The sequence below is a fragment of the Chiloscyllium punctatum genome, chromosome 36 (genome assembly GCF_047496795.1).
Source record: "Chiloscyllium punctatum isolate Juve2018m chromosome 36, sChiPun1.3, whole genome shotgun sequence".
In the NCBI taxonomy this organism is placed as follows: domain Eukaryota; kingdom Metazoa; phylum Chordata; class Chondrichthyes; order Orectolobiformes; family Hemiscylliidae; genus Chiloscyllium; species Chiloscyllium punctatum.
The window spans coordinates 22,876,015-22,902,145 of record NC_092774.1 but is presented as its reverse complement, the minus strand read 5'-3'; the positions used below and the strand labels follow the sequence as shown (position 1 = coordinate 22,902,145).

General features: G+C 45.5%; 1 long non-coding RNA gene across 1 annotated transcript; it reads left to right on the top strand.

Moving 5' to 3' along the window:
- Nucleotides 1–301: 301 nt before the first annotated feature.
- On the top strand, nt 302–10,519 carry LOC140460276 (uncharacterized). The gene is made up of 3 exons (XR_011953947.1): nt 302–460; nt 2,162–2,270; nt 9,199–10,519. It is a non-coding gene; the product is annotated as an uncharacterized lncRNA (long non-coding RNA).
- Nucleotides 10,520–26,131: the final 15,612 nt, after the last annotated feature.

Here is a 26,131-nt window from a genome sequence, read left to right as displayed (position 1 = left end):
GCATATGGGACCCTTAATTTCATCTCTTTAATGGCTGATTTACTTCCCACAATCCCATGCGATCCAGATATCGCTCTATTTACCGTGAGCAGTGTTCATGTTGCGCATGTGTGAGATCGAAATGGGGCCCCGCACCCCGCCGTTCTGATGGATGGGGAGACCAATTTTTTGGAAACCCTGGAGGACCGGAAGGGGCCTGGTCCTTCTGCCAATCAGAACACACACCCCCCTCCCCCACCAAATATCTTCTGACCATGAGATATCGTCGACCACGAGCTTCTGTTGCTCCTCTCTCTCTCTGAATGAACATTGAGCTTCAGTCCAGACTGCAACTTCCTTCCTCTGTTTAACATCTGGGAGTACCGCACTCTCTTTTCTCATCCTTGGGTTCAGCTGTTAGTTTGTAGGAGCTGAGGGAAAAAGAAAGTAAATCGAGAGAAAGGGGCAGACTCTGGAAAAGGTTGGTTTAGATCTGTGCCTGTTAATGTTTGACAAGCTTTGTTTCCTGAGCTTGATACATTCACTTGTCTGGCAAAAAAAGATGGTCTCTTGATCCATGTTGGGGATGGAAGTGGATTATGCTGTGGGTGACTTGCTCGTAGTAGTCCAATAAGTATTGGATAAGTAATCATGACTCACAAACCTTGAGTTATTGACTGTTTATTCGGGAGCTCACGGGGAGAGCCAAGTCGACCTAATAGTCACAAGTCACTCCGACGAGAAACAGAGAGTTGTGTGATTATATAGGTTACAGTCATTTAACAATTAGCAAACTGTTAATTGCAGGAATTTGAGCAAACTAAGTCACTTTGCCCAGCGAAGCAGTGTCTGGACAATGTTGGCTAGTAGCTGATAAGTATACAATAGGTCCTTGCAAAGAGAAGAATATTCCCATGCAAGGAAATAATTAGGTAATAATTAAGAAATTATCAGGTAACTGTACAGTTGCAAGGCCAAGTGTCTCTGTTGAGTCTGGGAATTAAGGGTAATTGGGACAATGCAGGGAGGAGGAGCTCAGACAATGGATAGATCAGCCATGATCTTAATGAATGGTGGAGCGGCTGGATGGGCAAAATGGCCTATTCCTGCTTCTATTACTGCGAAACTATAACCCTGCATTTCCCATGGTTAACCCACCTAATTTGCACCTCCCTGGACATTATGGCCAATCCAAATCAAAGCCAGTGAGTAATGTAGTGATGTGGAAAATGAACATCAGAGAACAATAGAAAGGGACAAGAAGAGTAAATATACCAGCAATCAAAACTGGATTATAAAGATCACAAAAACTGAAATGATACATGGTGAGTCTGAATGTGTGCCGCATTGTAACAAAAGTGAATGAATTAACTGCACACATTGAAATGAATAATTATGGTCTGAGACTCCTTACAGAGACATGGCTTCAGGATGGCAAGGATTGGATCCTGAATATTGAGGGTGTTGTCTAATGGGAAGGTAGGTAAAGGCAGAGGGTTGGCACTGCTAATCAAAGCACAGATCACACGGTGTCAGCTCAGGTTTCAGGGCCTGATTTCTCTGTCCTCTGATCTCCCTGTTCCCACAGAGTAAGATGTCGGTCTGTTCTCAACTTTTCTGGATTTCTGCAGAAGCTTTCACGCCTGTTTTACAGCTTCCAGAACAAGAAAACATTCAGTCAATCGAAAGCCAACCCACAATCTCAGCCTGTCACCCATCCAGACACAGAGTGTAGTCACAGCAGGGAGTCAAACAAGAAAAATGAAACAAAATCAGAAATAAATAAATGCTTAATGTTTGTTCATTAGGAAATAAACCAGAAATAGGGGTCTCCCAGGATTCTGAGAGTGCCCTACTTGAGGAATTCTCTCTCCCTTCGATGTAATTATTAGTATTGTTGGGGAAAAGTAACTTGTGTGTCAAATCGTTTAAAGCAAAGTAGTCAGGAGAGAAGACCTTGAGCAATTAACTAGCTTTATTCGTTGCCATGGTGAGTACCTCTTAGTTCAAAACAAAGTCTAATGTATTCTAATGTAATACAGAATGTTACAAGTCTTATAGTAAGTCACAAGCCCCACTTTCCATTAATTATGCAACTGAGGGGCAGTCGAATGTTTCACGTACATTGTCCAGACCTACGTTTCTTAATGTCTACAAATCTGAATGTTATCTTATACTGCAGGTTCAGCTAGGCTCGAATTACTAATAAGGGACGGAGAGAACCAATCCATCATTCTATGAAGCAGCACAGTCTAATGGCCTGAGGAGCAGAGACAGCCCGCAGCTACAAGGTCAGGCTATCAAAACAGAATTCCTTAGCCAGGGCTCAGACAGCATTATGTTAACAGGCTACATTTTTCTGCAAACATTACTCTGTGACAAAATGGCTTCCATGCAGTTTTGTGAATTTTGATCAAATTCTCCCACAATGCCTCCTTTTTTATTAAAAATCAGAGATTATGGGCATCAGCAAAAGAAGAATTATACCCAGAGCCAGTGGGTGGTGGTTGGAGATCAGACAAAGAGTCCTCGGGTTCAGTAAGGACAGGGGCAGAAGACTCCAGCAATTGGGAATCATCATCAGGGGTTTCATCAGGAATGGGAAATCTCGGCATCTGAGAGATCGCTGGAGAGGGGGGCCACAACAGTGAACTTAGCCGAGCGCAGGATTGTCTGTGGGGTGACTTTGATTTCCAGTTAAGCAGTTCCAAAGGCAGGGGGAACGAAAGCTGCAAGTTGCTCAAACTCCATAAGGTCTCGCTTAGTACGAGTTCGGGATGGATGGGGATAATGGGCACATACTCAGCAGCTAGAGTGGTTGACCTACTGTGTATACAGAAAAGCATTAAAGTGTAATTCCCGTTTACTAGAGGTTATCAGGCCCAATCAAACAGAGTTAGTGAAAGAAAGGTAAGAAAGAGTGTAGTGAAAGGCAGAAAGATCAAATTAAAATTTAAAAGTTAAACACACTTCAGCTCTTTTCCTTGCTGCTTTCTGAAAATCCAGGTGCCACCAAGTTTGTAACAGAGTATTAACCATTCCCTCCTTGCCCAAGTGTGTACAATAATGCACATAATCAACTAAAGTAAGCAGCAGCAAAGAAGGAACACAAACCAGTCCAGCAGGGGTCACCCAGATTTTGGTTTGGGTGTGGAGGGACTACCCTATTTGAGACCATAGTTTGTGCTCTTCAGCAGGGGCTTCCCCTGTGATTTCAGTGTCAGACCCAGGCGAATGTGCATTCAAACCAGATGACAAAGTGTTAACCTTTCTGCAAGTTGCAGGGTTTTGGCACTGAGGCAGTCTCTCCCTGTCAGTCTGTCTCTCTGCCTCCCTGCATGTGTGTCTTTCTCTCTCTCTCTCTCTCTCTCTCTGCCTGCCTGCGCACCGCCTTCTCTCTCTCTCTCTCTCTGCCTGCGCCCCTCTCTCTCTCTGCCTGCCTACACCCCTGTCCCTTTGTCTCCCTCTGCCTGCCTGTGCCTCGATCTCTCTGCCTGCCTGCACCCCTGTCTCTCTCTCTGCCTGCCGGCGCCTCTCTCACTCTCTGCTTGCATTTCTCTCTCTCTCTCTCTCTCTCTCTGCCTGCGCCCTCTCTCTCGCTCTTTCTCTCTCTCTGCCTACCTGTGCCCCTCTCTCGCTCTCTGCCAACATGTACCCCCCGACTCTGCCTGTGCCCCCTCTCTCTCTCTGCCAGCACCCCTCTCTCTCAATCTGTGGAAGTGGAATTGAATTCAGAAGTGGGGATGCCTTTCTGCAGTTTGATTCGATTACTTACAGTGTGGAAACAGGCCCTTCAGCCCAAGAAGTTCACACTGACCCGCTGAAGCGCAACCCACCCAGACCCATTCCCCTACATTTACCCCTTCACCTAACACTATGGGCAATTTAGCATGGCCAATTCACCGAACCAGCACAGAAACCCACAGAGTCACCTGAGGCAGGAATTGAACTCAGGTCTCTGGCGCTGTGAGGCAGCAGTTAGGGGGTCATTGAATGTATTCAAAGCTGAGTTCATCTGATTTCTGAACAGCAATGAAGTGGATGGTTATGGGGGAAGGCAAGAAAATGGTTTTAAGACGAGTATACAACTGTTCAAGTCAGACAGCACAGAAACACGATTAGAGTGATGCTGGAAAAGCACAGCAGATCAAGCAGCATCCGAGGAGCAGGAAAATCGATGCTAATGTTGATTTTCCTGCTCCTCGGATGCTGCCTGACCTGTTGTGCTTTTCCAGCACCACACTAATCGTGGTTCTGATCTCCAGCATCTGCAGTTCTCACTTTCGCCGAGCACAGAAACAGACCCTTCAGCCCAACTAGTCCATGCTGACTATATTCGCAAACTAAACGAGTCCCACCTGCCTGTGTTTGGCCCGTATCCCTCCGAACCTTTCATATTCATGTACTTCTCCAAATGTATTTTAAATCTTCACCTCACCTATACCCCTCATGATTTTATAAACCTGTGTAAGGTCACCGGTAAAAATAATGACTGCAGATGCTGAAAACCAAATATTGGATTAGTGGTGCTGGAAGAGCACAGCAGTTCAGGCAGCATCCAATGAGCAGCGAAATCGACGTTTCGGGCAAAAGCCCTTCATCAGGAATAAAGGCAGTGAGCCTGAAGCGTGGAGAGATAAGCTAGAGGAGGGTGGGGGTGGGGAGAGAGTAGCATAGAGTCAGAGCAGAGGAAATGACCTGGGAGTTGCAGTGGGAGAGGGACTCCCTGAGATTCTTGTAGAGAGAGGAGGAAAACTTCTTCAAGGCAGGCATCCTTGCAAGAGGATTCGCAGTAGGGTTAAAATCAACAAGGTAAAAATAATGACTGCAGATGCTGAAAACCAAATACTGGATTAGTGGTGCTGGAAGAGCACAGTAGTTCAGGCAGCATCCAACGAGCAGCGAAATCGACGTTTCGGGCAAAAGCCCTTCATCAGGAATAAAGGCAGTGAGCCTGAAGCGTGGAGAGATAAGGGCTCAAGTGAAAGTAGTCCCAGCCTCTGCACTGCTATGTAGGGAGATCCATATCCTTTTATGATCTGTTAAATGCTGGTGCAGGCTTGAAAGACCAAACAGCCTACACCTGCTCCCAATTCTCACTCTGTGTCCAGGACAGCAAGAGACCATCAGACAGAGGAGCAGAAACACGACCTCCCAACTCCTGTACTCCTGGAGGGCAAGAAGACATGGCTTTGGCAAATATGGTGAAGGAGAATCCAAGGGGTTTTTACAAATACAGTAAGGGCAAAAGGGTAACTAGGGAGAGAATAGGGCCCCTCCAAGATCAGCAAGGTGGCCTTTCTGTGGAGTCGCAGGAGATGGGGGAGATACTAAACAAGTATTTTGCATTAGGGTTTATTGTGGAGAAGGACATGGAAGATATAGAATGTAGTCAAGTAGATGGTGACATCTTGAAAAATGTTCATATGACAGAGGATGTGGTGCTGGATGTCTTGAAATGCATAAATCCCCAGGACCTGATCATGTGCACCCTAGAACTCTGTGGGAAGTGCGGGAAGTTGCTGAGATATCTGTATCATTGATAGTCACAGGTGAGGTGCCAGAAGACTGAGGTTGGCTAACGTGATGCCACTGTTTGTTTAAGAAGGGCATTAAGGATAAGCCAGGGAACTATAGACCAATAAGCCTGATGTCAGTGGTGGGCAAGTTATTGGAAGGAATCCTGAGGGACAGTATTTACACATTTGGAAAGGCAAGGACTGATTAGGGATAGTCAACATGGCTTTGCGCATGGGAAATCATGTCTCACAAACTTGATTGAGTTTTTTGAAGAAGTAACAAAGAGGATTGATGAGGATAGAACGGTGGATGTGATCTATGTGGACTTCAGTAAGGTGTTCGAGGTTTGATCTCATGGAACACAAGGAGGACTTGCTCAAAGGTAGAAGACAGAGGGTGGTGGTGGAGGGTAGATTTTCAGACTTGAGGACTGTGACCAGTGGAGTGCCACAAGGATCGGTGCTGGGTTCACTACTTTTCATAATTTATGTAAATTATTTTGATGTGAACGTAGGAGGTATAGTTAGTGAGTTTGCAAAATTGGAGGTGTAGTGGACAGCGAGCAAGGTTACCTCAGATTTACAACAGGATCTTGATCAGATGGGCCAATGGCTGAGGAGTGGCAGATGGAGTTCAATTTAGATAAATGTGAGGGACTGCATTTTGGAAGAGCAAATCAGAGCAGGATTTGTACATTCAATGGTAAGGTCCAGGGGAGTGTTGCTGAACAAAGAGACCTTGGAGTGCAGGTTCATAGCTCCTTAAAAGTGGAATTGCAGGTAGATAGGATAATGAAGAAGGTATGCTTTCCTTTATTGGTCAGAGCGTTGAGTACAGGAGTTGGGAGGTCACGTTTCAGCTGTATCACACCTCGGTTAGGTCACTTGTGGAATATTGCATGCAATTCTGGTCTCCTTCCATTTGGAAGGATGTTGTGAAACTTGAAAGGGTTCAGAAAAGATGAACAAGAATATTGCCAGAGTTGGAGGGTTTGAGCTATAGGGAGAGGCCTAACCAATGTCCTGTACAGCCACAAAATGACATCCTAACTCCATTAATTAATGCTCCGACTAATAAAAGGAAAGCATACCAAATACCTTCACTATTCAACCACCTGCAACTCCACTTTCAAGGAGCTATGCACCTGCACTCCGAGGTCACTTTGTTCAGCAACACTCCCTGGGACCTTACCATTAAGTGTATAAGTCCTGCTAAGGTCAGCTCAAGATTTGACAATTGGATGACTTGGGCCATAGTCTGGGGTTTGGATCATCAGGTGCTGGGGATTTGTAAACTTTTAATCCCATCAATTTCCCCAACACCATTTCTACACAACTGCTCATTTCCTTTAGTTCTGATCTCAATGGACCATGTGTTCCCCAACATTTTGGGGATGTTACTTGTGTCCTCCTTTGTGAGGATCAAAGCGACGGATGTAGTGAATTGGTCTGCCATCTCTTTTTTCCACATGAGACCTTTGCCTGTTTCTAAGTGTAATTGTTTTCACTAATGCTTTTTTTTCCCTCTTCACATATCCCATTTCCCCTTTTAATCAATCCTTTTGTTGAAACTTGAACTGCTCCCAGTCTTCAGATCTGCTACTTTAGTTTTAGCCAATTTGTACGCCACTTCTTTGGATCCAGTGTGATCCTTAATGTCCCTTGTTAGCTGTGGCTAGGCCACCTTTTGTGTTTTGTTTTGTCAGACAGGATGGAACAACTGTTCCTCCTGGTGCTATTTAAATGTTTGTCATTTCTTTCAATAATGTTCCCTCATTTGTTGCAGCCTGTTCTTGTTTCTGCCATTGCTTTAGATTTAAGTCCCCAGTCTCTGAATCAACTCTGTTCCTCTTCATCTTAATGGAATGTTCTCTCACTCAGTTCTTCACTCTTCTGCAAGGGGCCTTTCACAGCTACATTGCCGATTACTCCCTTCTCATGAAGGAATAAAACACTTTGGAATTAAATTGCCATTGTCCAACAGAACCACCGTCACTTCTACAATATTGTCTCCCTCCTATTGGAAGGATGTTGTAAACATGAAAGGGTTCAGAAAAGATTTGCTAGGATGTTGCCAGGGTTGGAGGATTTGTGCTATCGAAAGAGGCTGAACAGGCTGGGGCTGTTTTTCCCGGAGCATCGGAGGCTGAAATGTGACCTTCTAGAGGTTTATAAAATCATGAAGAGCATGGATAGGGTAAATAGGCAAGGTCTTTTCCCTGGGGTGGGGGAGTCCAGAATGGGAGGGTAATTGGTTCAGGGTGGGGGAGAGGGGGAGGTGTAAAACTGACCAAAAGGGCAATGTATTCACCCAGAGGATGGTACATGTAAGGAATTAGCTTCCAGAGGAAGTGGTGGAGGCTGGTACAATTACAACATTTAAAAAGGCATCTGAATGGGTATATGAATAGGAAGGTTTTAAAGGAATATGGGCTAATGCTGGCAAATGGGATTTGATTGATTTGGAATATAGACAATAGGTGCAGGAATAGGCCATTCAGCCCTTCGAGCTTGCACCGCCATTCAATATGATCATGGCTGATCATTCCTAATCAGTATCCTCTTCCTGCCTTATCTCCATAACCCTTGATTCCACTATCCTTGAGAGCTCTATCCAACTCTTTCTTAAATGAATCCAGAGACTGGGCCTCCACTGCCCTCTGGAGCAGAGCATTCCACACAGCCACCACTCTCTAGGTGAAGAAGTTTCTCCTCATCTCTGTCCTAAATGGTCTACCTTGTATTTTTAAGCTGTGTCCTCTGGTTCGGCACTCACCCTTCAGCAGAAACATGTTTCCTGCCTCCAAGTGTCTAATCCTTTAATAATCTTATGTCTCAATCAGATCCCCTCTCAGTCTTCTAAACTCAAGGGTATACAAGCCCAGTCGCTCCAGTCTTTCAGCGTAACGTAGTACTGCCATTCCAGGAATTGACCTCGTGAACCTACACTGCACTCCCTCAATAGCCAGAATGTCTTTCCTCAAATTTGGAGACCAGAACTGCACACAGTACTCCAGGTGTGGTCTCACGAGGGCCCTGTACAGCTGCAGAAGAACCTCTTTGCTTCTATACTCAATCCCTCTTGTTATGAAGGCCAGCATACTATTAGCCTTCTTCACTACCTGCTGTACCTGCATGCTTACCTTCATTGACTGGTGTACAAGAACACCCAGATCTCTCTGTACTGTTTGATATAGGCGTATTGGACCAAAGGGTGTTTCTGTGCTGTATGTCTCTATGACCCTGGCTTTCCAACGATGTTTGCCACGTCTGTATGTTCAGTTTTTCTCTGGTGTCGGTGTTAATGCCTCTGTCTCATTTTGCTCCTCACTTCCTGGGTCGTTAACCATTTCATGTCTGGTTCTTCCTCAAGAAGCTGCATTGCAGGTTCACCCTGAATTGGCATTTTTTTGTTTTGCTTCCCAAAATCAGACCTGCTCACTCTCAGCAGTATCCCAATATTGTGAAAGATATTAACTTCCAGGTGGAGTTATCCAAAATGCAGAGAGATGTCAGTCTTGACGTTTGTGCTTTTCAGCCCCTGGACGATCCTTCAGGAGAATTAGTTAGAGCGGAGTGAGATGGTGCTTTCAGTTTTCTGGAATTAAAAAAAATGTATTCCGTAAAAGTAGAATTGCTTGTTCAGAATTTCTACCCTGCACTGACAGTGATGACCTTTGTAATCTCTTTCTTTTGTTAGAGTATTTGAAGATTCGAAGACAGAAGTTTCAAGATCAACAGATGAAGGGCTTATGCTCGAAAAGTTGACTTTCCTGCTCCCCGGATGCTGTGCTTTTCCAGCGCTGCACTTTTCGACTCTGACTCTCCAGCGTCTACAGTCTTCACTTTGATGTCAATGTCTGACAGTCACTCAATCCATTGGGAACGCAACAGTTTTCAACTATGAGTCTGTGAGAAGGAGGAAAGCTTTTTGGTTCCCGTTTGAGTACGTTTTCAGCATCGGTGGGACTGGATGAGAGACCCTACTGTTGCAGCGCACTGAATGTGGAGCGGCTATACAGCCTGGAAAGAGGAAAGAGGAATTCACGACGTGTTTGTGCGTGGCTGAAGCTTCGGCCATGGAGAAACCTGAGGAATTCCGCCCCGTGGAGAAACCATGGACGTGTGGTGACTGTGGGAAAGGCTTCCGTGCTCCGTCTGCCCTGGAGATTCATCGGCGCAGTCACACCGGAGAGAAGCCGTTCCCCTGCCGTGAGTGCAGGAAGGCCTTCAGCAATTCCTCCGTCCTGCAGGCCCACCAGCAGGTCCACACCGGGGAGAGGCCGTTCCCCTGCACTGAGTACGGGAAGATCTTTAGCAATTCCTCCATCCTTCTGAAGCACCGGCGGGTCCACACGGGGGAGAGGCCCTTCAGCTGCCCTGAATGCGGGAAGGGCTTCACCTGCTCCTCCCACCTCCGGAGCCACCAGCGAGTTCACGTGCCGTCGCAGGGGGATTGAAGGAGTGACGGCCGAGTGCCATTATCAACTGGACTATCAACCCAGTTGCAGGGACTCCCGGGTTCAATTCCCACTGCAACAGATGGTGGAATTGGAATTTGGTCAGAAATCTGGAGTTCAGAATCTAACGGTGAAACCATTTTAGGAGTGTGGGGGTGGAAGAAACCCCCATTTGATTCACTCAGTCGTCCCAGCTGCATCCTTTACCCGGTCTGGCCTGTACGTGACTCCAGGCCCACAGCAGTGTGGCTGATTTCCACCCCCCCCTTAAAAGGCCCCTGACAAATGGGTGAGGAGGAACTTACTTGGATACAGAGTACGGGTTGAAATTGCTGAGTGAGGCAATACTCCCTCCGGGTTACAGTTGTACCAAGGATCCAATTACAAAGAGCGACTCCGTGCTGACCAATATTAAAGAAGCGGTGGGAGGGGGGTGGTGTCTGTGTGCACTTTGATCTTGAGGTTTTTTTTTAAAAATCTGCTATGTTTTCTCTGCTTGTTTGCTGGGGAGAATCTGAAGCAGTGACAAAGTTGGGTCATAATAAAGGTTACCCAAACTTACCCCCTGGCTCAGACTCTCATTGAAAGCTTTGAGCTCCAAGAGTTTTTGTTTGAAAGCTGCTCATTTCTTTTCAGCCTCCTGCACTAAGTTTCCAATGTCATGTATCAGATGGATCAGTGAATGAGCAGCCAGTATCGTTAGAATTTTTTCAGGAGTGCAGAGTGCGCCATGTCATCGGCATTGTAAGGTTTCCTGGCAGCACCAGGAGCTGTGGGCTGAGTTCACTGGAAACGATGTGGAAGTGCCGGTGTTGGACTGGAGTGGATAAAGTGAAAAAATCACACAGCACCAGGTTATCATCCAACAGATTTACTTGGAAGCACTAGCTTTCGGAGTGCTGCTTCTTCATCGGGTAGCTATGGAGCAGGAATATATAGCAACCGATCACAGTGTCATACTACTGCTAGGATATATTGAACAAATCAAGATTGTGGTTTAGTCTTTCATCTTCTAGAATGGGTTGCGGGTTTTGGTTCATTAATATGTAAAGCTCAGAAGTACTTTTGAGTCGCATTCTTGAGATGACTTAAGGTTTTATAGAAATCAGTGACATCTTAGCTCAGTACATGAAGGATGTGAGGTTTGACTCTGTCTGTATCCCAATCTTGAATCGGACTGGTTCCATTTCCAAAGTAGGAATTTATAAAATATTACATGGATTGACTGCCTGCAGATTGTGTGCTTTTTTGATCAAAATTGAATGTATCTGCAAATGCAAATTTACCCCATAGACTTGTGTGCATATGTGCATGCATGTGTGTGTGTGTGTGTGTGTGTGTGTGTGTGTGTGTGCGCATGTGACTTTGTGTGTGAGAGTTTGCCTAAGGGTATATGTTTGCCTGTGTGCATGCTTGGTAATGTATGAGTGTGATGGAGTATAAGCCTGTGAGAGTGTTGGATGGTGTGTGTCTGTGTCCGAGAGAGAGCGTGTGTACGAGAGAGGTATAGATAAAAGTGAGGAATTGCATTTTGCTTAAAAAAAAGGGAGCACTTGTAGCTGTTACTGGCAGGGCCCTGGGTTAGGTTGTAGAACAGAGACATGGGGGTGTGGTTCAGGTACATGGGTCTTTGAAATTTGCATCACGGGTAGTCAAATTGGTTAAGAGTTGTTTAGCCCACTTGCCTTCATTGTTCACACCGTTGAATGTTGGAGTTGGGACATCATTTTGAAATTGTACAGCATGTTGGTGAGGCCACTTTTAGAACACTGAGTACAGTTCTGGTCGCCCTGTTATAGGAAGAATACTATTAGAGAAGGTTCAGTAAAGATTTACCAGGATGTTGTCAGGACTGAAGGGTTTGAGTTATAAGGAGAGGCTGAGATTTTATTCACTGGAGTGGAGGAGGTTGAGGGGTGACCTTATAGAGATTTTTAAAATCATGAGGGGTGTAGGCAAGGTGACTAGCAAAAATAGTGAGGAGCATGTTTGGTTATTTCGCGTCACGGGGAAAAATAAATATTGGCTGTACCGTTTCTTTATCTCCTATTGGCATTTGGACACTTTTAAATTTGTCAGTAATCGCAGCATTGCCAGAGTGTACAGCGCATGCTCCTCGGTGTCAGGAAGAACGGCGCATGCTCCTAGCTGTCCGCTGCAAGGGGCGCGATCTTCTTTAGAAGCTAATGGGAAGCCTTGGAGGACCGGAAGTAGGGTAGTCCTCCTGCCAATGAGAACATCCACTATTGTCTGAATGCGCAAGTTGTCCATGAGCTTCTGAAGCTGATGTTACTGCACCTCTCTCTCTGAATGAAGATCGAGCTTCACTCCAGACTGCAACTTCCTTCCTCTGTTTAACATCTGTGAGTACGGCACTCTCTTTTCCATTTCTTTATTTCATTGTGGGCTTCAATTGTTGACTCGCAGCAACTGAATGTGAAGACAGTGAATCCAGGGAGGAGCAGACTCAGGAAATGTTGATCCAGGTCTGTGTCTCAATTGGCAAAAACAGTCCCACAGTGTGAAGTTATAGCCTTTGCTGTGGGGGGAAAAAAACAGCAGAAAGGAAGTGCATTGTTTAAATGGTGATATATTAGGGTGTGGAGAAAGTGAAAACTGCAGGTGTTGAAGATCAGAGTCAAAAAGTGTGGCACTGGAAAAGCACAGCAAGTCAGGCAGCTTCCAAGGAGCAGGAGAGTCGACGTTTCGGGCCCGAGCCCTCCTTCAGGAATGCTGTGTCGATGTACAATGGGGTCTCAGCGTCCTCCTACACCAGTCACTGCCTGTTGTCAGACAGGTGCAGCAAGCAATCAGCAAGGCAAGTGTTATATTAGCAAGAGGAATTGAGTTCAGAAATGGGGATATCTTCCTGCAGTTCGGGGGATCATTGAATATATTCAAGGCTGAACTCATCTGATTTTTGAACAACAAAGAGGTGGATGTTTCTGGGGGAAGGCAAGAAAATGGTTTCAAGACCAGTATAGAACAGTTAGAGTCATACAGCACAGAAACAGACTCTTCAGCCCAACTAGTCCGTGCTGACTATGTTCACAAACTAAACTCATTCCACCTGCCTGAGTTTGGCCCATATCCCTCCAAACCTTTTGTATTCATGGCCTTATCCAAACATCTTTTAAACGTTGTTACTGTACTTGCATCCACCATTTCCTCTGGACATTCATTCCACACACAAACCACTCTCTCAAAGGAAAAAGGTGCTCCTCATATCTTTTTTTAAAATCTTTCTCCTCACACCTTAAAAATTTGCTCCTAATCTTGAAATGACACCTGCCATTCACCTCATGTATGCCCCTCATGATTTTATAATTCTCTATAATGTTGCATCTCAACCTCCTGTGTTCCATTGAAAACATCCCAGCCTACCCACCTCGATGTAGGTAGATTAGTAAACAGTTATGATCTGTTCAAAGCTGGTGCAGGCTCAAAAGACCAACTGACCTACTCCTGCTCCCAACTCTCTCACTATGTCCAGGACAGTAAGAAACCATAAGACAGGAGCAGACATTTGGCCATTCACCACATCAGGTCTGCTCATACCATTCAATTGTGGCTGACCATTCACCTGCTTTCTCCCAATACCCCTCGATCCCCTTGATACTCAAGAACCTATCTATCTCAGTTTTAAATATCCTCAGTGACCTGGCCTCCACAGCCTTCTTTGTCAAGGAATTCCATAGATTCACCACTCTCTGGCTGAAGTTTTTCCTTTACTCCATTCTAAAAGGTCTTCTGGTCCTCGTCTCTCTTACCCATTGAAACATCTTCCCAATGTCCAGGACGTTCAGTATTATGTATGTTTCAATTCGATTCCCCCCACCCGGTGAGTGTGGGCCTGTTAATCAGCATGAACCAGACCCTTCAGGATGAGGTACAGCAGGGATTAGGTTCAGCAAAGTGAGAATGGAGGGAGAGTGTGTGGGGTGGAGATTTTCAGCTTCTCTGGAATAAGGGAGGAAAGAGATATACATCAGAATTGATTAGATGAGCTGATCGGCCAAAGAGTGGCAGGTGGAGTTTAATTTAGAGAAATGTGATGTTTGCATTTTGGTCAAGCGATCCAGGCAGGACTTAAACAGTTAAGGGGAGTGTTGCAGAACAAAGAGACCTTGGTATGCTTTCCTTTATTGGTCAGAGCATTGAGTACAGGATTTGGGAAGTCCTGTTGCAGCTGTGCAGGACATGTGGTTAGGCCACTTTTGGAATACTGCATTCAGTTCTGGTCTCCCTGCAATAGGAAAGATGTTGTGAAACTTTGAAAGGGGTGGGAAAACATTTATAAGGTTTGTTGGCAGAGTTGGAATGTTTAAGGTACAGGGAGAGGCTGAAGGCCAGGGATATTTTCCCTGGAGCATCAGAGGCTGAGGGGTGACCTTATAAAAGTATATAAAGGGCATGGATCAGGGCAAGGTCTTTTACCCTGGGTAGGGGAGTCCAGAACTAGAAGAACATAGGTTTAAGGTGAATGGGGAAAGGGAAGTGAGTAGAAACTTTTTCACGCAGAGGGTGGTGGATGTATGGAATCTGCTACCAGAGGAAGTCGTGGAAGCTTGAATAATGACACAATATAAAAGGCATCTGCGTATATGAATAGCAAGGGTTCAGAGGGATATGGGCCAAATGCTGACAAATGGAACTACATTAATTTAGGATATCTGTCTAGGTTAGGGTGGATTAGCCATAGGATGTGCAGGTTAGGTGCATTAGTAAAGGTTAAATGCAGAGCAATAGGGGTTCGGGAATGGGTGTGGGTGGGTTACCCTTCGGAGGGTCGGTGTGGACTCCCTGGGCCGAGTGGCCTGCTTCCACACTATGGAGTTTCTCCGAAGGGAAGATGTTTTGCAAACTGCGCAGGCGCACTGCGGACCAGACGGCCGCCGTCCGGAGCAGGCGCAGTGTGCCCCCCCCGCTGCCGACCTCGCTCCATTGGTGACGTCACAATGCGGAAGTGGCCATGTCAGTTTCAGAGTGCAACTCTATCCCTAAGTGGAACTCTTCATCCAGGGAGGGAGGGGGAATCTGTTCACTTGTAGTAACTGGAGTGAATTCAGGGAGGGAGCAGACTCTGCAAACTCAAGGTGGGGAGAGACGGATAGATGGGGGGGTGACCTGAAAGACTTTTATAAAATGAAGAAGTCGGGGGGAAGAGGGTAATTAGACTAGGTCTTTTCCTTGGGATGAGGGAGTCCAGAACTGGAGGTTCATAAGTTAAGGGTGAGGACGGGGGTGGGGGTGGGGGCGGTGGTGATTTAAGCGACCTAAAGGGGTATTGTTTTCACGCAGAGGGTGGTGCATGTATGGAATGAGCTGCCAGAGGAAGTGGCTCAGGCTGGTACAATTGCAGTATTTTAAAAGTCATCTGGTTGGGGATATGAATAGGAAGGGCTCAGAGGGATATGTGCCAAGTGCTGGCAAATGGGACTAGATTAATTTCGGATATCTGGTCAGCACCGAAGAGTTTGATCCAAGTGTCTGTTTCTGTGCTGTATATCTGTGACTCTGGCTTTCCACAAACATTTGCCACATCTTTACGTTCAGTTTCTCTCTGGTGTCTATGTTAATACCTTGATGTCTCACTTTGCTCCCCCACTTCCCGGGGACGTTAACCACTTTGTGTCTAGTTCTTCTTCAAGAAGCTGCATTGCAGGTTCACCCTGAATTGACACTCTTCCCAAATCAGACCTGCTCACTCTAAGTAGTATCCCAATGTTGTGAAAGATATTAACTTTCAGGTGGAGGTATCCAAAATTCAGAGAGATGTCAGTTTTGACGTTTTTGCTTTTCTGCCCCTGTAAGATCCTGAATCAGCACCTTCAGGAAAATTAGAGTGGAGTGAGAACAGAAGGGAAGGGAGAGTGGGATGGTGCTTTCAATTTTGTGGAATAACAAAAGAAAAGAATATTCCACAGATATAAGATCTTATCATTTATAAGATCATAAATTCTGTGTCTTGCGATCTTTTACTCCACAATCACCTGGTGAAGGGGCAGTGCTCTGACAGCTAGTGCTTCTAAATAAGTCCGTTGGACTATAACCAGGTGTTTTGTGATTTTTAAATTTAAAATTTGTTAGTAACAAATTTCTGCATACTGAGCATGCTCCGAGGTGTCAGCAAGCAATGCACATGACCGCTGATGTCAGCAAAGCACTGCGCATACTCCTGGGTGCCCGCAGAAACTGCATGCCAACTCCTTTCCATGGACCAATGAAGAACCTTGGAGGACCGGAAGGAGATTGGCCCTCCTGCCAATCAGAGCTGGGCATTGTCGAAATGTCGAGGTTGGACTGTAAGCTCTAAAGCTGCTACTGCTCTTTTCTCTCTGAATAAAGATTAAACTTCACCCTCGACTGTAACTTCCTTCTTCTGTCTTTCTAACATTGTGAGTACAACTGTCTTTTTCTCAACTTTTTTCCCATTTTTTGTTTCATTCTGGGGTTCGATTGTTGACTTGCAGCAACTGAAAGGAAAGAGTGAATCGAGGGAGGGGACAGACTCTGGAAAAGTTGATCCAGGTCTGTGTCTCAATTTGCAAACACATGGCAAATGCAGTGACACAATCTATAGTCTTTGTATTTTAAAAAACGCAGAGAGGAGGTGCATTGTTTAGTTGGTGATATGTTGAGATGTGGTGAAAGTGAGATGCTGGAGATCAAAATTGAAAAGAGTGGCGCTGGAAAACCACAGCAGGTCAGTCAGCAACTGAGGAGGAGGGTCGGCGTTTTGGGCCCGAGCTCTTCACCTGGAATGATGTGTGGATAGACAAAGGGGCCTCAGAGTCCTTTGAAACCAGTCAATGCCAGTTGTCAGACAGGTGTAGCAAGCAAAGAGCAAAGCAAGTGGTATATTAGCCAGAGGAGTTGAGTTCAGAATTGGGATGTCTTCCTGTAGTTAGGTCGGTCATTGAATGTATTCAAGGCTGAGATCATTTGGTGTTGAATAACAAAGAAGTGGATGGCTTTGGGGGAAGGTAAGAAAATGGTTTTAAGAACAGTTACACAGTCATCCAGCACAGAAACAGACCATTCAGTCCAACTAGTCCATGCGGATCGTGTTCTGAAACTAAACTAGTCCCACCTGCCAGTGATTGGCCCATATATCCCTCTGAACCTTTCCTATTCATATACTTATCCAAATGTCTTTTAAACACTGTAATTGTACCTACACCCATCTCCTCTGGACATTGGTTCTTGTGTGGAATCATTCTCTGTCTTAAAATAAAAAGGTGCACCTCATGTCTTTGAAGATGAGATGAGAAATATTTAACAAAGATTACTCCCTAACCTTGAAACCCCCACCCCAGGGAAAGAATACCTGCTGTTTACCTCATCTATACCCCTCAAGATTTTATAATCCTCTCGAAGGTCACCTCTCAACCTCCGATGCTGCAGTGAAAAAAATCCCACCCTGTCCACCTAGATGCCGGTATATTTATATCCAGTTATGAACTGTTCAATGCTGGTGCTGACTGGAAAGACCAAATGACCTATTCCTGCTCCAAATTCTCTCACTCTGTGTCCAGGACAGCAAGAGAACATATGACATAGGTGCAGAAATTAGGCCATTCAGCCCATCAGATCTACTCCACCATTCAATCACGGCTGATAAGTTTTTCAGCCCCATTTTGAAATTTGGATTTTGGAAAGGCAGATCAGGGCTGGATCTGCAGAGTTAATGGGGAGTGTTGTTGACCAAAGATACCTTGGAGTGCTGGTTCATAGTTTCTTGAAGGTGGAGTCGCAGGTAGACAGGATAGCGAAGAATTAGTACGGTATGCTTGTTTTTATAAGTCAGTGTATTTCCGTACAGATGATGGGAGGTCATGTTGCAGCTGTACAGGACGTTGATGAGGCTACTTTTGGAATACTGTGTTCAGTTCTGGTTACCCTGCTACAGGAAAAGTGTTGTGAACGTTTGAAAGGGTTTGATAAAGATTTACAAGACTATTGCCAGACTTGGAGGGTTTGAGCTCTCGAGAGAGAGAGGCTGAATAGGCCGGGGCTGTTTTCCCTGGAGCATTGGAGGCTGAGGGGTGACTTTATTGAAGTTCATAAGGAGCATGGATAGGGTGAATAGCCAAGAACTTTTCCCCAGAGTAGGGGAGTCCAAACTAGAGGGTATAGGTTTGAGGTGAGAGGGGAAATATTTAAAAGGAACCTTATGGACAACTGTCTCACACAGAGAGTGAATCGAGCATGGAATGAGCTGCTGGACGAAGTGGTGGAGGCTGGTATAATTACAATATTTTAAAAGGCATCTGTAAATATAGTGAATTGAGAGAGATACTAGCTAAGTGCCGACAAATGGGACTATGTTAATTTGGAATATCTGGTCCGCACAGACAATTTCGACTGAAGGAAAGCACAAATGTCGTTGTGAAGACTGGACTTTCAGAGCAACTTTCAAAGATGTTTTGCCCTTACTGGGAGCAGAAGCTACAATGAAATCTTTCATTTGTGAGACAGCAGTTGAGTGAGTGAGTGCATCTAGGATTTTGGTGGAAGATGGGAATTTGTTGAAATGTGAGGATGTATTTTAAGTAAAGCATCCTGAGCCTAGTGAAGGGTTAGGTGGGTTTTTGTTTTAAAGTGCTCATTGCATTCAGCCTCCACCATTATATTTCCAATACTGTACATCAGAAGGAACGGTGAATCAGTAACTGGTATCGTTGGAAGCCTTACGATTTTCAGTACTGCAGGTATACCATTGTTTCATCAGCATTGTAAAGGTTACTGGCAGCAGCGGGAGGTATGGGCTGTATTCACTAGAAATGATTAAGCAGTTACAGAACACACATACGAGAGAGGGCAGGGGGGGACTTGTCTTTCCATTTGTAGAAGGTGGGAGGTTCTGGGTTCTGGGTTTGTGATCTGAGGCAAACACAACTGCGGTTAATCGTAGAAGCCCTACTGTGTGGAAACTGGCCATTCATCCCATCAAATCCACACTGACCCATCCAAAGAGCATGCCACCCAGCCCCAGTTTATCTAGTCATTTCTGCTGGTGGGTGAGACTAGGTCACAAGATTAGGGGGAGTAGAGGAGATAGAGAGGGAGAAATTGCTTTTCCCAGAGAGCGGTGAAGCCATGGAATTCTTTGCCCAAGGAAATAATAGAAGCAGCCATATTCAAGATACAGTTCGATGGGATTTTGCAAGGGAGAGGAATTTAGGGTAGTTGGGATAATGCAGATAAACGGAGCTGAGACGATGGATTGGTCATCCATGATCTTTATGAATAGTGGAGTAGGCTCAATGGGCCAAATGGCCTACTCCTGTTTCTATTCCTGTGAACGGATAGACCTACATTTCTCTTGGCCAATTCAAATCAAGGCAGGTGAGCAATGTAGTGATATGGAAAATGAACATTAGAGAATGATAGAAAGGGACAAGGAGCAGAAATGTCCCAGCAATCAAAACTGGATTGAAAAGATCACAACAATCAAAACTGAAGACTGTATGTCTGAATGTGTGCTGTATTGTAACAAAAGTGAATGAATTGACTGTACACATTGAAGAGAATATGATCTAAGACTCCTTACAGTGACATGGCATCAGGATGACAAGGGTGCATGGTATTCAAGTTGAATGGGAAGGTCTGTAAAAGTAGAGGGTTGGCACTGCTAATCGAAGCACAGATCACAGAGCAGTCTGGTGTCAGCTCAGATTTCAGGTCCTGATTTCACTGTCCTCCTGTTGATCTCCCTGTTCCCACAGAGTGAGATGTCATCTGTTCTCAGCTCTGCTGGATTTCTGCTGAAGCTTTGACCCCCTTTTTACAGCTTCCAGGACAATAAAACATTCAGTCAGTCAAGGTCCAACCCACATCTCTTAGCCTGTCAACCATCCAGGCTGAGTGAGTCATCGTAGCAGGGAATAAAACAAGGACAATGAAACAAAATTAGACATAAACGAACATTTGGTGCTCATGCTTAAAGTTTGTTCATTAGATAGTAAACCAGAATTAGGGGTGTCCCAGGATTCTTCTTGTGCCCTACTCGAGAAATTTTCTCTCCCTTGTATCTAGTATTAGTACCCAGCTATGATTTATAATGATATTTACATCAACAGAAATAACGATATTTACATCAACAGAAATCAAATATACATAGTGATATACAAACAGACTTTTTAATCTAACACATCTATGCTTTCCTGTATGAATCTAGTGACCTATTTGCCAGCAGTTGACCCATATCCTTCCAAACCTTTCTTATTCACACACTCATCCAGATGTCTTTTAAATGTTTTAATTGTACCAGCCTCCACCAATTCCTTTGGACCATTCACTCTCTCCATGCCCCTCATGACTTTATGAACCACTTTAAGGTCACCCTCAGCCTCTGACACTCCAGAGAAATAGCCCCATCCTATTCAGCCTCTCCTTATACCACAAACCCTGGTGACATCCTTATCAATCTTTTCTGTGCCCTTTCAGATTTCACAACAGTTTTCCTATCCTAGTGCAGGGAGACCAGAATCGAATGCAACATTCCTAAAGTGGCCGAACCAATGTCCTGTACAGCTGCAACGTGATCTCCCAGCTCCTATACCCAATGCATTCAATGGGCCAAATGGCCTTTTTCTGCACTGCAGGGATTTAATTATTTGATTCTGTATTAGAGTCAATTTCAGTCACTATGGTGTGTCAGGGTGGGATCACTGGTACCAGAATTGCATGCAACACTCCAAACGTAGCCAAACCAATGTTTTCTACAGTCACAACATGACCTCCCAATCCTACATCCAGTGCACTGACCAAAAAAAGGCAAGCATACCAAACACCTTCTGCACTGTGCTGTCTACCTGCGACTCCACTTTCAAGGAACTATGAACTTACCATAGAATCATACAGCATGATCATGGACCTTTGGTCCAACCAGTCCATGCCAACTATAATCCCAATCTAAACTTGTCTCTCCTGCCTGCTCCTAGTCTATATCCCTCCAAACCTTTCCTATTCATGTACTTAAACAAATGTCTTTTAATTGTACCTGGATCCTCCACTTCCTCAGGAAGTTCATTCCACACATTAGTAGTTGAATGGCAAGGATGGGGTTGAATTGAAATGGTTCATAAAATAAACAGTTTCTACCCAACCCCCTGTGGCAGATATGGTAACAACTTCGACCCTGGAGTCTCACAAATCAGTATTTCCATGGAGTGGAGGGAAAATAAAGTGCTGGATTCACAGAGAAGGTGGTTTTCTGTGAGTGTGAAGCTAAAATTAAATCCCGTGCTTTGGTTGAACTCAAACCGCATTGACTTGGAGGAGAGCGAAGGGAGTTTGTAAGTGTCCTCCCCTCCCCACATACCTCAGCTGCAGGGCAGCACAGGTGCAGTGTGGGCCCACTGTCGCCCCACCCCCCCCCCATTGCCATTGTGGATGTCAGTTTCACAGTGAAGCCCCAGCCCTCTGGGCAACATCTGGGAGCAAAGCAATGTCTCCCCCTTTCCATTCTTTATCTGGGGGAAGGTGGAGGGGGGCTAGAGAGAGTGACAGGGGGACACTATTCACTTGTGGTAACTGGAGTGAATCCAGGAAGGGAGCAGACTCTCCAAAGGTGCTCAGATGCTCTCTGTCTCAAAGGTATTTTCATTGTGTATTCCCTCAGTTTGGCACACATAGAGTTTGCACCCTGGAAAAGGATTGCTTATTTCCTCATGTTCACAATTAAAAGGGTAGTTTCTCATGGAACTGAGCAGGTTTTAAGGGATTGGCACATTGATATAAAATGTAGACGCATGTTGCTTCATATAGTGTGTATCTGATATTGTTGGCTGTTGTAAAATCTTCGTGGCTATGATTTTTAACATTCTAATGCAGTAATGGATTTATGCCATGTATTATTGTCATCTTTTTTATATACTAGGCCAGCAGGAAGTCATTCAGCAACTTTACCGGCTTTCTTTTCTCAAACAGCTTTGACATTTCATTATCACATCCTTGATTCAGCTCCATTTCCAGCACCTTTGTCGGCAGCTTTGTCCAGGTCATTGTCATCTAAATGACGTTTATCTCCATTCACACCTAAGGCTATCTGGCTGCATGAGGGCTTTCTGTGTCCTGCGTAATATATGATCAGCAGGCATCTAGCAATCTACAGGAATTGCCACCGATGTTATGTTCATTTATTAGTACTGACAGTGATCAATTAATTTGTGATTTTTTTTGCAGGAAGACGTGCTGAAAGAAATCTGAAAGGAAATGATACATCAACTTCTGACAGAGCCACTTGATTCATTGGGACTTGAATATCAGCAGCCATTCCAGTCGAGAAGAAATATTTGCTTTTCTCTGCTTGAGAGAGTTTGGACAGTCCTGTGGCAGGAAGAATACTGAGACAGCCGAGTGAGGAAGATTCAGTGTGCTGACTGTGAAAAGTGCTTCAAACCATTTACTCAGTTTGCGGAATCGAAATCTCACCCCTCACGTTGGGGAGAGACTGTGTCCCACTCTGTTTTAAATTTCAAACCCAGAGTGACACAAGGAAAGCTCCCTCCAAAGGGGAAACCGTGGAAATGTGGGGACTGTGGGAAATAATTCCCTTTCCCATCAGCGCTTGACGCCCACAGACATGTTCACACGGGGGAGACGCCGTTCTCCTGCTCAGTGTGCGGGAAGAGTTTCAGTTGGCTGTGCAGTTCACACCAGGGAGAGGCCATTCATCTGTCACCATTGTGGGAAAGGATTCACTCAGTCGTCCCGGCTGCAGACACACCAGCAGGTCCACACGGGGGAGAGGCCGTTCTCCTGCTCTCAGTGTGGGCAGTGATTCATCAATGCATCCATCTCCTGAAACACCAGCGAGTTCACGTGGGGGAGAGGCTGTTCACCTGCTCTGAGTGTGGGAAGGGATTTGTCGATTCTTACTCTCTGCTGACCCACCAGCGGGTCCACACTGGGTTCACCTGCCCCAAGTGTGGGAAGAGCTTCAGTCATGTGAGCAACGTGCAGAGGCACCAGCGGATCCACACCGGGGAGAGGCCATTCACATGCTCCGTGTGTGGGAAGGGGTTCACTCAGTCATCTACACTGCTGATCCATCAAAGGGTCCACACTGGGGAGAGGCCATCCATCTGCTCTCAGTGTGGAAAGGGCTTCACCCGCTCCTCCCACCTGCGAGTTCACGTGCCATCGCAGGGGGATTGAAGGAATGACGGCTGAGTGTCATTATCGACTGGACTATCAACCCAATTCTGGGGACTCCCAGATTCAAATCCTGCTGTGCCAGGTTGCAGGATTGGAATTCGGTCAGAAATCTGGAGTTTAGAATCTCATGATGAAACAATTTTCAGAGGGAAAAACTCTCATCTGATTCACTCATGCCCTTTTTAGGGAAGGAAACTGCCCTTGTGGGAAAGGATTCACTCAGTCATCCCAGCTGCACCCTTTACCCGGTCTGATCTACATGTGACTCCAGACCCACAGCCATGTGGTTGACTCTTAACAGACCTTCCCCACCCCCCCCCCCCTCCCCCGCCACACACACACACACACACACACACGGCAATTGAGTGGCAGTAAGTTAGTTGGATTGAAATTGCTGAGTGAGGCAATATGTCCTTCGGCTTAAGGCTCGATCAAGGATCCAATTATAAAGGGACAACTCAGCTGACCAACAGTAAAGGAAGTGGAGTTGGGAGGAGTGTGTGCACTTTGAGCTGCTTTTTTTTTCAAAAATAAGTTACTTTTCATACACTTTTTTGCTGAGGAGATCTGAAACTGTAACAAAATTGGGTGGCAAAGTTGGGTTAAACAGAACTTAACCCCGGTCTCAGACTCTCATTGAAAGCTGTGAGATCCAACAGGTTTTTGTTTTAAAGCTGCTCATTTCTTTCAAACTCCTGCACTAAGTTTCCAATGTCATGTATCAGAATGAGCAGTGGATGAGTAGCTAATATTGTTAGATAGTGTAAATTTTTCCGGAGTGCAGGTACCGCATCGTTTCATCGGCATTGTTAGGTTTACTGGCAGCACTGGGAGGTGTGGGATATATTCACAAGAAACAAAGTTAAAAATCATACAACACCAAGTTGTTTATTTGGAAGCACTAACTTTTGGAACACTGCTCCTTCATCAGGTGTTTGTGGAGCTGGACCATAAGAGAATTTATAGCAAAAGGTTGCAGTTTCATGCAACAGAAATGATATATTGAACAAACCTAGATTGTTGTTAAGTCTTTTCTCTTTTAGAATGGGTTGCAGGTTTTGGTTCATTAATATGTAAATCCCAGAACTTTGAAAACACATTCTCGAGACAACTTAAAGTCTGTATATCAAACTTGAATCAGACTGGTTCTATTTCCAAAGTGGAAATTTATAAAATCTCACATGGATTGACTGCCTGAAGATTGTGAGCTTTTTGAGCAAAATATAATATATCTGCAAATATAATTCTGCAAATTCAAAGTCACCCCAAAGACTGATATGTAAGTGTGCGTGCATGAGAGTGTGAGAGTGTGGGCATGTGCGTGAGAGAGTGTGTTTGTGTGTGTGCATGCTTGATAAAGTGTGTGTGTGTGATAGAGTATCAGCCTGTGAGAGGATGTGAGTGTGGGGGGTATATGTGTGTATGTGCTTTGTGGTGTGAGAGAGAGTGACAGTGAAGTGGGGTTACCTGTCATGTGACATGAACCCAAGGTCCTGGTTAATGGCATCCTTATGGGTTCCGAACTTGGCTATCAGCCTCTGCTGGTCCACTAAAATTGATTAAGCAGTTGCACAACACACACTGGAGAGGGCAGAGTGGGACTTATCTTTCGATTTACAGGAGGTGGGAGGTTCTGGGTGCTGGAAACTAGGGAAAACACATGCTGGAGGACCTTCGGCTCAGAGAGATGGAACTGGAAGCCAGGCTGCAGACATGTTGGGGGAATCATAGAGCCCCGACATATAGCCTGTGGAAACAGGCCCTTGGTGACACTTCAGTCCATTTGAGAAATTGAATTTGCGTCCACAGAGTTTCCACGGTGTAGGGGGAAGTGTGTCTTGGCAGCCTCAACGATCAAATGAAGGGCTCATCTCCAGTGAGAATACCCAGTCCACATTTCGCCAAAGAGTTAAAGTTCTCTCACAGTCAGAACCCTGGGGCACTCCCATGCAGGCTGCGTGTAATCGCGGGGCTTCTCGATGCATGTCAAGTTTGGAATAATTTCCTGCAGACAAATATTTCCCCTCCTGGATTCAAATGCTGCTGATATTCAGGCCCTGAGTAAATTCCTTGTGCATGCCTGAACAGCAAAGCTCTTTCTCTGCTAATACCTTGAGAGATCAGATCACTGCTGTCAGTGCAGGGCAGAAAATAAGATGAGAGAATTCTGGTTTGTACGGAACATCCTTCTCTATGTTCTACCCAAAATCTGTCTCCCAATTCCTCCACCTTTCGATGGATTCCAAACCGAATTCACCCTTCCGTCCTCCTGTTTTTGCCCAGCTCCCCTCTCTTGAAAGCGCTGACTCTCAGTTCAGTTTCTCAGCCACTTCTTCCATCCCCAGTATGTCGCCCATGTCTTTATTTAGTTTTTAAAAGAGAAAGGCAGTGGTTTGCTGATGCCAGGACGTGAGGGTGACTGCGCTCACACAGTGTTCCAGACTCTGTGTAGTGTCATTTACAAAAATCTGCACTGCACGTGTACGGAGAAGGGGATCCTGGGAGTCGGGGGGGGGGGGGTATGGTGGGAGTGGGTGGTATGCATTCACCACCTCCCCATTGAATCAAGACCCACTCATCCCCTCAGCGTCCCCTGTCCATTTACCCATCGCCACCGATAGCCCCCCCCGTCCATTCTCTCTCACTATCCCGAGCTTCCCGTCTCTTCTCTCTCTCACACACACATCCCACCCTCTGCACCCTCGTTTCTTACCCCACTCTCTGCAACCCCCTCCATTCTAGCTCCATACCATCTGCCCCCGTCCAGTCTCTCATCTACCCTCTGTCCCCCATCCATTCCCCTTCTCTTTCTCCCCACCCTCTGCCTTCCTGTATCCAGTCCCTCTCCCCACACTCATTCTCTCTCTCCCCCCACTCTCTGCCCCAATCATGCTCTCTCCCCACCCTCTCCTGCCATTCATTTTTGCTCTTTCTTCCCCCACATTCTGCCCTCGTCCACTCTCTCCCCCCACACTCTGCAACCCCCAATTCCTCTCGCTTCACATT